The 16345-nt window shown below is 31.9% G+C and overlaps 1 pseudogene; it reads left to right on the top strand.

Annotated features, from left to right (window-relative positions):
* Positions 1-6960: 6960 nt before the first annotated feature.
* Positions 6961-14248, top strand: LOC114761133 (protein NUCLEAR FUSION DEFECTIVE 4-like; annotated as a pseudogene).
* Positions 14249-16345: the final 2097 nt, after the last annotated feature.

The following is a 16345-nucleotide window of genomic DNA, read 5'->3' as shown; positions in this document are numbered from 1 at the left end:
TGTCATGACCTGGGGGGTAGAACATTCCAAACTCTTGTGTTTTGGTCCTTGTAACATTGTGACTCCATGAATGCTTTATCTTAGGTCTTAATCCTCCCCCCTTGTCTGAAAATCACAACAAGGGAGCTTTTGTAAGACTAAATTACAGATCAAGACAATTACAATTAAGGAAGGAGAATTGACCCTTTTTTTTACCCCTTAAATAGCAAAATGTAATGCATGAACCAATGTAATCAAAAGCTATAAATGCATGCATAATGAGGGTAAAAGTGTTGCAAACATCAGAAAATACTTGAGAAATCATATAAAGATAGAGTTCTATTAGTCACAAAATCAGGCCTTCATTAGGCTGAATGTGGGGCTCACAATAGTCTAGGCTGGCCAAAAAGGATGGCTCATAAACCATCACAATCCTAAACCATTTTGAACTTTATTGGTTACTATTCACTAGTAACGTTCCATAATTTTTCTAGGCCTTGAAAAATTCATTTCTCTTCATGAAAAATTCCTTTTTCATATAATCATATGATCTGGAAATTTTCAGAATTTGTTTCCAGCTCTAACTATTTATTTTGAATTTTTTCCGATTAGGCCTCTGTTGGTGTAATTGCTAGAAAATAAATTTCTTAAAATTAATTCTTGAGCTCCCAAGGCCTAAAACCAATTTTATAAATTCAAAAAATAATTAGATAATTTATATCCATATTTTTCTCAAAACTATTGAGGCCTCTCACTAATTAAAATAGTTATTTTCCTCCAATTTTCCACTATTTTTCCGGAAAACCTCTGTTTATGAGAAATTTCATAATAATTCATTTCTCTATGATTTTTACCTTTAGGGCCTCCATCAAGGTTCCAAAACCTCTAATTTATTTTTTTCCTATTTCTGGAGAATTTTCTCTAAAATTTTCTCAAATTTTCCCATTTTGCCCTTTCTAGATCAATAATTCTGAATTGCCGGCCCAGGTCCTATCAGGGTTTCACATCAAAAGTTGTTTTATTTCTCGATCTACTTTCTATATTAGCTCTCATCCCAATTTTTTAATTTCCTATGTCCACATAAAATTTCTAAGATGTGACATTCACTATACCCCAAGATTGAATGGGCTATTAGCGCCACAGTACAGTAATTGAGCTCACTCTCAATCTCTTCCCCTTACTTCCTGCAAGGTTATAATTCCCTCAAGAGTCTCACACTCTTGAGTCACTCACTGAATTGAGTAAAAGAATTACAGACTCTCTCTTAGACTTTATTATATTTTTAAAGCAAAAGTGCTAAGAAATGAGACGAAGGATTTTGAGATAACTCAAGAAGGAATCCTGAAATGTAAGGGAAGAACTTACATTCCCCCAAATTCAAAAGTTAAGGGGCAAATTTTAGAAGAGACACACAAGAGTCGATACACTATACATCCAAGTATGACTAAGATGTATCGAGATCTTAAAGGATCCTTCTAGTGGCCTGGTATGAAAAAGGATGTGACAGACTACGTACTTAACAATCCACTGCTATAGTGTATCAGGTTCTATAGCAGGTTGGAGTCTCACAGGAGCTGTCACTACTACAAAAAGTTCCATTTTTGTCTCCTATTTTTGTTTGAAATTGAAAACAGGTGAATATAGGGGCCCATACTCGTCTGTTGGGCTAAAACAGATGCATTTGGGCCTCTATATTCGTTTGGTCAGACAACCAGATGAAAATGGAGGCCCATATTCCTCTGGTCTACCCCATTCTCATACTCCTTAGATGTTCTCAAAGTAGTCATCCAACTACGATCCATGGCATGCTGACTATGTGAAATTGTGAAACTATGAAAAACAGAACACGTGATAGGGTTAAGTTTAAAACTTTCCATGGCAATTATTAAGATAACCACCATGGAAAGTACTTTTCATAGCGATTATTCTTCTTAACCACCATTAAAAGTACTTTACCAGTGGTTATTTTAATAACCGCTGTGGAAAGTTAAATGTCAAGCAATTTATTTACAAAAATACCACCGTCTTTTGTTCCATGGCATTTTTCTTTTTAACAGCCAATGTTCCCTGATGTTATATGCCTTTTTTTGTAGCGGTGGCAAACTCAAAAAACCTTTCAACCCCATCCTCATATTCTTTTCCAATTCTCCTAACTTTCATCTAACTATGATCTATTGTTTTTCATAGTCAAGGAACATAGTTGTGAAGCTTAACTCTAGCTACTTAAGTCAAATATTCAAATAAATCAAATAATAAGTATTAGTCGATAAATTAACTTGACTAATACCTAATTTTCAAATACAACGAATGCCTTTTTTATTTTTATAAAATTTTGGTAGAAGGAATACGAAATAATTTACACGATTTTCAAATCAACCGACCAACCAATCAAAAATATAAATCAACCAACCAACAATATAGTGAATAAGATAAAAAGGCAAATTTCAGCAATCGTAACTGACAAAACAAAAACAACAATCTCAAATCAACATATAAAGTTCACTAAGACTAACTTTTGAATCTAAAACAAGACTAATCAAAGTTCCTAACCAAAAAAAGATTTGGCCAAACATTCAACAGATTATTCATAACAAAATTTGTCAAAAAATTAGAATGAATATATGCAAATTATGAAAAAATTACAAAATTGAAAAATAATCAACTATAAAAGTTTTCACAAGCATCTCATGATGTGTATAGCAAGCAATTAACTATAACAAATAACTAGCAAACAAACATAATCCCAATGAACCCCGAATTCGCACACAAACTCTCTAACAATCAAACAACTAAATACAATCACTCTAACACTATAATAAAAATACCTATTTGATTAATCATTGTTTTCAATAACCAAACATGCCAAAAGAATGGAAAAAGAAGCATCAGAAAGAAGAGGAAGAAGAGAGAAGAGAGAGCTTACCATGTAATGACGAATAGACAACATCAAAACAACGCAAAACAATGACAATGATGATGTCGAGAGTGATGAAAGATAGTTGTTTGGTCGAAAATTTGGTGGAAACGTCAAATTTTTTTGGTGGAGCAACTTTCTAGTGGGATTAAGGTTGGCGACCACGATGACAGAACAATGGGGTAAAAGTGAAAAGTGAATACATGAGCTACATTAAAATATTTTTGGAAAAAATTCATGACAGTTTTAGCAATAATTATTGTGAAAAATATTTTCCACGATGTTTATTTTCTTAATTGCCATAAATCGTATAAACCATGGCGTTTTTCCACATGTACGCTGTAAAAAGTTGAAGGTAACGTTGCTTTTTTACCTGTAATGCTTGAACATTTTACAAACGTTTTTTATATAACCACCATAAGAAGCAAAAATTACTCTACATTAATTACAAAAATGTCACCGCCTTTTCTTTTTTTACGTTTGTTCTTAAAACCGCTATTAATAAGCGTCGTTAAAAGCTTATTTTCTAGTAGTTCATATTCCATTGGCTTCTAAATTCTACTTTTATCTTCTAAACTTGAATAATGTATTTCATCATCTCTCTCAAATAAATTTCATCCTAATATAATTTCAATATTGAAAAAACCTCTTCTTAATACATAATTATAAAACTATTTTTTTAAAATGATAACCATGGTAGGAAAAGAATTGAGTTAGAGTGTTAAAATGCTACCATGGTTATAAAGAGTTTGACTTATTTCGAAAACATCCCAAATGGCTCAGGATACATAAAACACCCATGGGTTTAACAACGTAGAACAAAGCCTCAAGGCACAGTAACTGCCCACAAGCCCAACATAATATTCATCCCACAAAAACTTAAAGCACAAGAAACATAGGGTGCTCAACCCAGCCACAAGTCATACACATAAGAATATCACATATAGCAGAGTCTTATGGCCTTTAGCCATTTTAACAGCATTCTATCAAATACAGTCATCCAAACAAAAGAAAATATATGTCAACACAGTTGTGGGCTCTAAGATGGCAATATACATAACATTACATGCCTAAACCAAAAGAGGACTACTAGGCTATGCCCGCCTATGCCTCTGGTTGTTTCCCTTCACGTCGAGCCAAACTAGATGGCTCTCCTAAAAAGTATTGATGAATAGCAGGGTGAGACGTAAAGTCCCAGTAACCAAGTATTAATTTATGACATATACAAGTAGGATGGCAAGTTGGTGAAGTAGTGCTTAAATATAGTTTAAGAAATAAATGGTACTTTAATAGATACAATCACATAAAAAGAGTATATCTCTCCATCCACAACACATTTCATATAAAAGTACATATATGCAACAACACAATGAAATATGTCCTCCCATCACCTTACTCCTCCTTATGACTCCTTGACAAGGACCCGGGCTTTCTGTGCTGAGTAACCCGGCCAAAGGTCGCCCCACTCACATCAAGCAACGGGCCCTCTCCTGTACCTACACCGCCCAAGAATGGACTATGGTGCAAGAGGTGTCTACCCAAGAGTTCATTCTCAGTTCCGGGCCAAGGAAAAGGAAAAACTACAAGGATCTAACAAAAAGGCCAAACACTGGGATCAATAGTGTAGGCATGCCGCGCGGGCTTCAAGAACAATTATTCTCCACATAACAAAATCCCAACCTCCACATATGACCCCATGCATAGTCACAATATAAATCAAAATATCATAATCTTCAAAGTAAGATGATATAATTTCAAACAAAGTACGACACATTTTCATCATTTTTTTTAATAACAAAATATTAGTATATTAAATTCAGCACCACAAGAAAACAAAATTTACAATAAAACCCAACTCAAGCATACTTAAATCAACATACTTCCCACTTCACCAAAATTTGTCATATAAGAAAATATACACTTTATTCACAGGCATAATTTCACAAATTAACTTGAGAAAACATAATAAACACCTTACAATACAAAGCATGTATATAAAATAAATTAACCCCAGTTACCTCTACTCCAAGCTTAATCTCACAGCTTGAGAAATAAGAGCACAAATTATAAACTCCGAAGTACAAGATAATCTACAAATAATATAGATACAATTTAATTTATATACAAATAATTAACTTAAATTACATAGAATTTATTATTAATAATATCTATACATATATTTACTATCCAAAAATTCTTACTTCAAATAACAATTTTTCTCTACCCAAATAACTCATTTAAATTATAAATATTTATAAAATATTGTTTTTATCTAATATTGTAAGAATCTCAATTTATAACTTAAGTTTCTAGTTTCAAAATTTTTCTAATAATATAGTCTTAACCTATTTTACATTTTAAACCGATTAAAATATCAATAATATATTAAGTAACCCAAGTAAGTTATTTAACTTAAATTTAATCGGTAAAAACATTCTATATATCTTGAATGATACATTTTCCAACCAAAATCTTAGTTTAAAATTCTCAAAACAATCAATAAACAACTATAAACCGATTAAAATTTCAATAATATATCAAACAACCCAAATAAATTATTTAACTTAGTTTTAAACGGTATAAATATGATATATATCATAAGTGACAGATTTTTCAACAAATAAATTTGATTTTAAATACCATAGGTAATAAATGGACAAATCTAAACCGATTAAAATTTCTTAATAATAAATCTTTAAATTCCTACGGTCAAATATTTTCGAAACTCAATACTTACTCTATACCCAAATCACAAAATTTTCTCTAAACATTATAATGATACTACTAATATAAAGCTCTAAATATATAGGAAATATTCATAGAGAAAAATTTAATAGAAAGAAGTGTTTAATGTACCTATATGATCCCCAAATGCTAGCACGTCCTTGCAGAAATCTTCACTCAATCTCTTGTTCTTTGTTTTTCTTCCTGCGTCTCTCACCTCTCTTTCTCTACTCTACACAAAACTCACACTCTTTTATTTATCCTTTAACATGCCAACCATCCTTCCTTAATTTTTCTTCCTTCATTATTTTATCCTCCCATTTTTCCTCCTCCCTCTTTAATAACCCGCGTCAAATTCTTCTTCGCCTTCAATTCACCCTGCTTTTCCACCGACTTAGGTGGAAAAGTTGGGGTGTGTTATTTTTTTTTTAATATTAATAAAATATTATTATTTAATACTAATAAAATATTATTTTACATTATTTAATTATTTTTTGAATAATATTTAAATTTTTTTTTATAATAATATTTAGGATGTTACAAATATGATGAATAAAAAATGAGATGTTACATTTTCTGCACTCATTATTTGTGAATAGACTAAGTGCATCCAATACCCTAAACTAATTTTTTAAATGCATTTAGTATCTAAAAGTATGTTGTAGTTTACCTATCATCTTGAAATATTTCTTTTAAAGATATGTCCAGCATTCTAAAGTACTTTTTCATTTGCATTTGATATCCTAAAATAAATAATGAAAGGATGAGATTGCACCAAATTTAAAAGATCATGGGCTAAACCGCACTACCAAAAAATTAGGATGCTGGATATACCTAAGAAATAAGATTGAGATGCTAGTTGCTACTTTGCTCTTTTTTTTTTCTGCCAACCCTACTTTAAGTTTTTATTTTTATGTTGGTAACAAATACTATTTATTCTATCATTTTTTTTTAAATTTTAAATTTTGTATTTTGTGACATCTTCTCCATCCATAGTGGTCCTAGCTAATTAATAATTTGTGAGGATAAAAAGTAAAGACTAATGCCTATAATTGAAAAAATTAGAAGGAATAAAATAATTAAATAATCTGATTAAAAATCAGTTAAAACTATAAGAACCGACAAATTATTATTTTTATTTATAAACAATGAATAATTTATTTTTTCCAAATGATTTTGTTTTTACAAAATTTCGTATTCCGTGTATTGAAGTTATTAACATGATATCAATCACCATCACTTGAATATGACCAGAAAGACGCCATCAAACAAAGCAACAAACATTTCATAGGAAAATTGAAAAGGAAAAAAAAAACTATATAGGCGTCTTAAAAGGTCTTGCAATTTCTTCTCTCTTCTCATTCCTCCCCAAGCTGTAAACAATTCCCAGCATCAAATCCGCAAGATATATGAATTGAACACGACGAGGAGGAAGGTAGGATCAGATCAACATCAAGAACTCGCTATAGTATGGGTGAAGAATCGAGGAAGTGGATCCTACTCATAGCGTCGATATGGGTTCAAGCATTCACAGGAACTAACTTCGACTTCTCGTCCTACTCGTCGGATCTGAAATCGGTGCTTGACATAACTCAGCTTCAGCTCAATTATCTGGCGGTGGCTTCCGACATGGGCAAGCTATTTGGATGGTGCTCTGGTCTGTGTTTGCTGTATCTTCCTCTGTGGATCATCACGCTCATATCTGCGTTTCTCGGCGTTGTTTTAACGGCCTTCAGTGGCTCGTCATTCAGAAAATCATCTCTTTGCCTTATGTTCTGGTCAGTAACTTCCAGTTCCAACTCGCCTTTCATCTTTGCTCTCTGTTAAAAATGCTGAATTCTCTTCTTAGGTCCATGAATCGTTGTTATTTCAGTTTCGGCGAAATTCTACTCACCCACCCTGAACTTTATATTATCTACAGTTAACTTGTTAAAGTTCAAAACATTAGAATGAATTCTCAGAGACTGTTAGATTTAGGAAGATATGACTTTTTTATTAGTAGTGTTATTCACTATTTATCTGCCCATGTAATAAAATTTAGAGGCTTATATACGCACACGTATAACTCAACTTGAGCAGATATATGCACACACCCAAAAATATAATTTAATGACGTACAGAATTGATGGTTGAAATTTTGGTTGGGTTCCTTATTAGGTACTAAAAGTTAAGATTTCATTGGGCCATCAAAAAATAAATTTACCTATTATAATATTAAAATAGGACACTAGACACTGTAATAAAATGTTAGGTGCAAAAACATAGGGGCAAAAATATAATCTCTGTTAATTCTTTCAAACGGCCTTACCTTTTATTTTTTTTAGGTCCCCCGTTGTTTAAGTCAGCTTTTTGCTCTCTTCTATCCCTGTCAATCTCTCTCCCTCGCATCCTTCTTCGATCTTTCTTCTCTCTCTCTCCCCTCCCCTCTTATCCTTCCACTCTCTCTCCTAGTTACCCAATATGCAAGAGGTGATTCATATGTGAGAAGTGGAGCGTAATAGGTTGCGGTGATACCATTTTTGAATTCCTCAAACTAGGAGGAGGTGGAAGAATAGTGGTGGTGGGTGAAGTTCTAGTCCATTTCTCAACCAATCACGCACATTTCGTGTGAGTGCATATAGGGTGTCGCCGTGGAATGAGAAACGGGAGAAAGAGACGGTGCATATTAGGTAAGTAGGAGAGAGAGAGAAAGAATAGGGGGGAAGAGAGAGAAGAAAGAGAGAGGAAGGATGAGAGGAAGAGATTTTGACAAAAACAAGAGAGAGAAGACAGCTGAACAAAATGGGACCCACAAAAGTAGAAAGTAACAAATGTTTGGGAGAATTAACATTTTATAATGCCAATAACTTTTTTATATATATTATAATAGGTAAATTTGTCTTTTTACTCTATTTGATAATATAAAAAAATTTTGTGTGATTTAACTTTTAATTTATCTGTTTGATTTATGTAGTTTTATATTTTGTATTGCATTTCAATGTTTAAGAATTTTAGGAAAGTATTTAATTAACATTGAATTAAAGTTTGATTTCTGCGGTTCTATTTTGTGTTTAAATTCAATAGTTTGTGTATTTTATTATAGTTGGCGTACGAGTTTAACTTGTCAGAAAAAGAAAAGTTCTACTTAGAAAAAAGTATGTTTTAGATTTTTTATCTTCATGGATCATTTCATTTTAAAGTTTTAATTTGATAAAATAATTTTTCAATTCTTTAACCCTAATACTGCTAGTTTTATTTAAAAAATACTGACATTGAGATATTAAATATTTAAAAACAAACATTAACGAATATTGAAAATTATGTTTAATTATTCAAATTAATAATATTTAGAAAAACATGTAGATATAGACGACGAATATAATTCTTTATTAAATTATGGATCAAAGATGTGTCCCATGTACTATTTCTGCTCGTTAGTATAAACGACAGATAATTAATTTATGAAGTTAATTTAGTTATATATAATAAATATAGACTTTATTAAACTATCCTATTAAGATCGTATATCTAAAATCACTGCTAAAAAAAAATCTTATATTTAGAATCAAATTCAATCTTTAAATTAATTCTTATTAAAACTTGAAGTAGTATATATTTTACTTTGCTCATAAGTCTCACGTTTATGGGTCTTAATTTTTCTGGAAAATCTTTTAAGGAAATGTGTGAGCCTCTTGAAGCCACACAACAACAATTCTGACCGCAAATTTAAGCGGTGATGAAGGTGAAATTCAAACACACAATTATAGCTTTGGGGCCTACAAGTTTTGTTTTTATTCTGTACCAAAATTTAAAAATTGCTTTAAGAAATTTCTACGGAGCTTCTGCCTTCAAAAGTTAAAAACAACCCAGAGTGGTGGAAATTACTCATACTCATCATTAAAACGAGAAATGGGGTCTATAAAAAAATTGCAAAATGAGAATTTTAGGTTAGATTGGATTGGATATTAATTTTTTAAGAACTTTTAATCTGGTACGAGTAAATTCTACTGTTTAAAATGTTGATAATAAACTCTGACTTTTAAAATTAGTGGGATATATATAATGCTAAATTGTTTTTACTTGACTTCATATTTCAGATAATTTTATGGACGTAATATATAATTTAAGAAAATTAATTTGGAAAATATAATAGAAAATTTGTTTTTAGGACATAAACTTCATGGAAAAATCTAAATGTTTAAGATCTTATCTTTTGTGAAAGTATTTATTGGTGAGAATCTTAATTTTTTTTGCCAACGGTGAGAATTTTAATGGCGTTCTTGTATTCATACAAGGATTTATGACTTTATTTATGTACGACCTAATACTTAATAAAATTTTGTATAATTTAGTCTTAACTTCCTACCAAAAGAATAAAATGAAAACTACTCATCAAAAAAAAAAAGAATAAAATGAAAACTTATCACTCATCGTCCCCCGTGTCCCACGGCCCTTAATCACTTGCTTTGTTTCTTTTCAATAAAATTAAAAAAAGTTATCTTTATTTGTAATTTAAATTTATACATTTTATTCGGCAACAACATGTTGTGATTGTTGTCCCTTACATACTTTTATCCTTTTGTTTTATTACTAAAATATAAGTACCCCTTTTATTGGGGATAGTTTTATTTAAGGCACTATTGAGCACTAAATATAAGCATATTTTCAACTAATTTAATTGAAGACTTTGGGCCAACAAAATTAATAAATTATTTTTGCCGAACAAATTAATTTAATTGAACAAATGTGTGTTGGATGGACGTCTTTTGTACTTGTAAAATTTTAGTTCACGCATGCTATGCTCATTTCTAACAAAATTTGAAATTTCAAAATAAATGAATTATATTAAAGACACAACACAATACAAGTCTTTGTTTTGGTTTTTGTTTCACTTATCATAATTTCTAGACACATCTGATCTAAATAATATAGTAAATTTTGAAGTCTTTTATAATAGGAAAAATGATACAAAAAGAATTTGAAAATTTGTAAATATTAAATAAGAAATGTCAACAAAAGTTTCTTATTATTTGTAAATTCAGTGTTGTAAATACCAAATAAAGTGATGTTACCAAACCTGATTTGGGATTTAGTAATTTTCAGCTTCCTTTTTGTCATTCTTCCTTTATAATACTACCTCCGGCCTTTAATATAAGAGCAAGTTGACTAATTTAAGTACATTAAAAAAATTGATTAAGTTAGTTATGGTAATAAATAGATGTTGTCTTTCTTAAAATACCTTTACTAATCAAATATATTAGTTAATACTACCATTTGATGAAACTTTCAACATATACAACTACTACAGGGACTACCTTTAAAAAAAAGATAAATATAAAAGATAAAGTGCATTGAGGCCGGTTTTATATTTAGGATTAAATTGAAAATCAAACTAACTCTTATAGTAAAGAATAGAAGTATTAATATATAACAAAATTATGTGATAGAAATAGTTTACTAATGTAATTTAGGAGTGATTAGTTATGAATAACTTAAATTAATTAATAATTAATGGATAATAATCTGAATATTTCCGTGCAGACAAACCCCTTGTACCTTTATGACATTGCTGGCAAGTTGTTGGCCACAATACCTAAACTATTAAGATGATTCTTGTAAAGCAAGAAATTAATAAACTTGTTTTTTTGCCTTCCAAGCTAGGAAATAACACAAGAAATGATCAACCACCTATCCCCTACCTAATTTTGTTTATATAATTTGTTGGCTGCAAGTTTATGTTCTAGACTTCTAGTATAAAAAACATGTAACTATAATATTCCTAGTCTAATGTCAGCGTATATACTAAACTTCATTGCAATATATACCGAAATTCGTTCCAACATATTTTTTCATGCTTGGAAAATCATCACCCTAGTTAAATGATGATGATAAATCTTACTTTTCACTAAAAAGTCTTGATGACTTTTGCTTTTGGCATATGTCCTTTTTGAAAAACAAAACAACCAGAATCATTAGCATATCATTTTCACATAACAGCTGAGAATCTTGAAACATATTGGGTGCTCCCCAAATCTAAACCATCTAGAACAAAACTGAAGGGTCCAGATTTAATATAAGTTCATTTTATATTTTAATTTATACATATCTAAAATAAATATCTTAATTAACTATCACTTTTCAAAAGATAATCTTTTACTTAAAAACCATGAATTAAAAATTCTAAATCAAAATTGTCAAAGTTATATATTTGCATAGTGGATATTTTATCATAGTGATGAGCATTAAGATGCTAGTCACTAGGGTATATAGTTTCATTCTTTTTTTATAACATATATAGTTTCATTCTTGTTTCTTACATATGCGACTCACACCAATTTATGAATTTTAGCAACCTAGTAAAATTTGATAATTATAAACCACGCAGGTATTTCTTTCATGTTTAGCAGCCGGGTGCAGTATCTGCTGGTTCAACACAGTGTGCTATGTCATTTGCATAAAAAATTTCACATCAAGTATTCCTCTTGCATTATCTCTAAGCATCAGCTTCAATGGTGTAACTGCAGCATTATACACTTTCCTTGTCAACTCAGTAAATTCCAGCGATGACGCTCTCTACCTCTTGCTTAACGCACTCATTCCTCTACTAATTTCAAGCGTCACACTAATCCCGATCACGATTCTCTATCAGCCGGCACGTCCCCTTCCATCATCCGACTCCATTCACCACCGCGACTTCCCCGTCTTCATCGGCCTCTACATCCTTTCTCTCATCACAGGCCTCTATCTCCTTATCCTTGATGATATTTCCACTAGCACGACTTGGGCACGTATTACCCTTGTAGGTGCTATTTTTCTGCTAGTGCTTCCATTGTTCATGCCTAGGATTGTGTATGCCAGAGATCAATGGACTTGTCTGCGAAACTTGAGTTTGGATGTGACTAAACCGGATGATGGTGATTATGATAATGATGAGCTTAATAAAGGGCTGATTGGTAGTGGTGATAATGATGATGGTGATGAGGAAAGTACAGGAAATGGGAGTGTTGGTGTGACTTTCACAAGGAAGAAGAAGTGTGGTTTTGTTAAGGAGATGATGGAGAGAGACAAGATGAGAGTCATTTGTGAAGAACATTCAGCGAGGCTCTTGTTGAGAAGGTGGGACTTTTGGTTGTACTATGTAGCATATTTGTGTGGAGGTACGACTGGATTGGTTTACTGTAACAACTTGGGGCAAATTACGAAGTCATTGGGATTCAGTTCGGAGACTAGTTCTGTGATTTCGTTATATTCCATTTGTTCTTTCTTTGGTCGTCTTCTTGCTGCTGGCCCTGACTTCCTGAGCAAGTATGTGACTCGAAAAGCATATTCTTTCTCTCAAATCATTTTCATGTTCTTTACAAATTACTCAACTTTCAATTGGATCGTCCACTAAAATGTTCTTTTGATCCTGTATATACAGTGGTTTTATTATTCTTTCAACTGGGCAATTCATTCAGTTGAAAGAGATAGACATAGTAATGGAAAATATCCAATGACCTCTCTAGATGAACAAAAAATAGGCTCTTTTTTCCTCTTGTGTATAAGAAATCTTGTTTAAAAAATGATTGAGTATTAAATGTAGACACCTCTTGTTGTGGGAATTCTAGAATTTGAATCTTAATTATCATGCTATGAGAGACCAACTTCTTTCATTAGACCCAGCACTTGTCAGTGAAAATAGGCCAACTTTGTGTTCATCAAAAGATGTTAATACTAAACCACAAACTTAGAGATCAATTATCTTAGTAATGATTCCCATTTGAGAACTTGAATTCACAAGTATAAATTTCTCCCGCTTTTTAACTCTATGCCTGGAATGCATTGTTGAAGAGAAGTCTAGCTAACTTATTTTACCTTGATCTAAAAGTAAGCATAATTAAATCTTTTGACTTTACTCATTGATCACTTAAGTGGGATAAAACATCAATTTTATAGTCAATTTGGTTTTAAATTTTATGTAGGAATGTGATTAAAATATATGTTAGCCTAGTTAACTTTTAATTAATAATGCAGCTGGAACATACACTTTGCAAGGACAGGATGGTACACAATTGGCATGGTTCCAACACCAATTGCATTCACATTGCTTGCAGCATCTGGAAGTGAAGCGTCTCTGAGAATAAGCACTGGCATGTTAGGATTAAGTTCTGGCTTCCTCTTCTCTGAAGCAGTGTCCATTACTTCTGAGTTGTTTGGTCCAAACAGTGCTCCTGTGAATCACAACATCCTCATCACCAACATACCCATAGGTTCATGTCTTTTTGGCCTTATTGCCGCTTTGGTTTATGACTCCAACGCCGAGTCCTCGACGCGCATAAGCTGGATGCTTAGTATGTCTATGTGCACAGGAAGGAAGTGTTACTTCCAAACTTTCATATGGTGGGGCTGTATTTCCATGGCAGGTTTGGTTTCAAGCTTGCTGCTTTTCGTGCGAACTAGGATAGCTTATGACAATTTTGAAAGAAACAGAAAGAGAAATACAACACAAACTGATTAGTTTTAGAATGTAGGATAGGACATCTTGTTTTGTACTGTGTCCACAAATACGATATAAAGGAATGTTGAAAGTCTCATGATGAGGTCTTTGAATGCATGTATAATGACATGTAAAAACATTGTCATTTGCATTTAATTAGATAAATATTAGGCTTGGAAAATTATTAGGCCTGATACAGAAAGTTTCAGGGTGGATTGGTCGAAAGAAACCACGTACTGGTCCACTTTCGCTTGATGGATAAACCCAAGCTCATTATAAGCAGGACACAAATAAACAAGGGTGGAACAGTTACACAGGTCAAAATTAAGTGTATCGGGGTTAAAAGTACAGGACAGCGAATGAAAACTAAAAATTGAGATAAAATAGTTCTCTCCACACCCAGACTCTATTTCTTTCATCAGAGTTATTTGCTGTGAGATCGAAAATAGAATTCGAGTGATTCTACTTATTTGCGTGGGTTTAAGATCAGAGAGCAAAAATTTGAATATGATTTCTGTATCAACACGTACTTTATATATGTTACGTTCAATTGAGTCTTAAACATGTTATAGGAAGAAATCTTTTCAAACATCCTGCCATTAGAGTCCAGGTACATGTTCAAGATTCATCGGTTTCAAAAATCATGAATCAGAGTTAAACTAATAATAATTTTCATATCACGACATGCTTTAATCATAAAGATCACATTGGTATATAATTGAATCTCAAAAAACGGGTGTAAAAAATTAACATCTTCTGCCTATTCTGGCAAACACATTTTTGAGATTCTAAAAAGTTTCCCTTCTTGTATGTGTGACACCTCTGTTAATGTATGGAATGAGTTACATATATAACGTATTTTCAAGGTATTTTTTAGCAATTTTCCCGGACATAATCTCCCACAATTTTCCCGAACATAATCTCCTACAAATTAGAACCCACGACAATATTGGTATTGATTTTGACAACAATTGATAAACAAATAACAATTTTTGTGAACGGCTCCCTATATACAATTTTTCAATTTTCAAGGTCTTCTTTTATGATTTTTTTTCATTATGTTTTGCAATGTCCACAAAACACATTTAGAATCAATCATAGCTTTTTTTGTCCGCTTCGCAGAATCAAGTATAATTCGTAACATTCCGAATTTTCAGGCTTTAAAAGAACAGGAAAAAGTAATTACTAAAATTATTTAATATCTAAAGAAATTAAAAAATTATAGAATATTAATTTTGAGTATTTAGGAAGCTCATGGAAAAGTTTAGTTCCCCAAAAATAACTTAAATAATTTTAGAATTAATTTCTGTAGTTAAAAGGGGCCGATTTCCTGAAAATCCAAAAAAGATAGCTAGAGATTAATTTTTTTTAGCTGATATTTTTATGATAATTATTATATAAGATGAAGAAGCTAATTAAGGCAGAAAATCCTTATAATGTATTAAGAATTAATTTATGGGATTTAGGCTTATTTTCTTTGAAAATTCAAGAAAAATAGTGAGGAGTCAATTTTTGACCTGAAATTTTTAAAAAAATTATTTTATGGGCTAAAAAAGCTAATAGAAAAGGAAAATCCATATAAAATACTGTGTATTGATTTCTAGGTTTATTTAATAATTTCAGAAAATGGATGAAGGGGTGAAGTTGGAAACAAGAAAATATAGAAGGGCAAAATGGTCCAGAAATTTTGACAAACACACCACAGGTGCTGTTCTCTCATTTAACCATCTGATCGCCTCTTCTCTCTTCATTTTTCACCTGCAACTCGGAGAGAAGTGAGAAATAGAGAGAGAGAGAGAGTGGTTGTGAGATTGAAAGGAGGAGGAGGTGAACGGTGAGGGCTGTTGGGCAGGCAAACGGTGATTCCCACTAAGGTAAGCCTCCTAATCCATCTTCTACCTTCTGTTTCGCTGGTTGTGCAAAGTTTTGGAAGTTTTGGGTTTCTAAAATTTCAGGGGAAGTGAAAAAATTAATGATCAAGTTAAGACTAACGCAGCCATTGGCGGAGTAAACCTTGTTAAAGTGAATTATGGTTTTGCATGTAACTTATCCCTTCTGCATGTTGCTTGTTGCTCTGGCTTTTGCTGTCCTAAACAGGGAAGCTCTTTGCTTGATGTTGGCGTCATGTTTCGGGGGAAATTGAAGAGAAATGATGCAATATATACGTATATATATGGGACTGCACAAAGTTTGCTCCTCCTCCAGTGATTTTGTCATTATTTTGGGAGTATGTTGGAATCCGGAGAATTCCAGATTTTGCTAGAGGTGGCGTG

This window comes from Neltuma alba, unplaced genomic scaffold, assembly GCF_004799145.2.
Source record: "Neltuma alba isolate B1F8T4 unplaced genomic scaffold, ASM479914v2 tig00011084_pilon, whole genome shotgun sequence".
Taxonomy (NCBI): domain Eukaryota; kingdom Viridiplantae; phylum Streptophyta; class Magnoliopsida; order Fabales; family Fabaceae; genus Neltuma; species Neltuma alba.
Note: the sequence above shows the minus strand (reverse complement) of the source record. Positions and strands in the feature narration are given on the sequence as shown.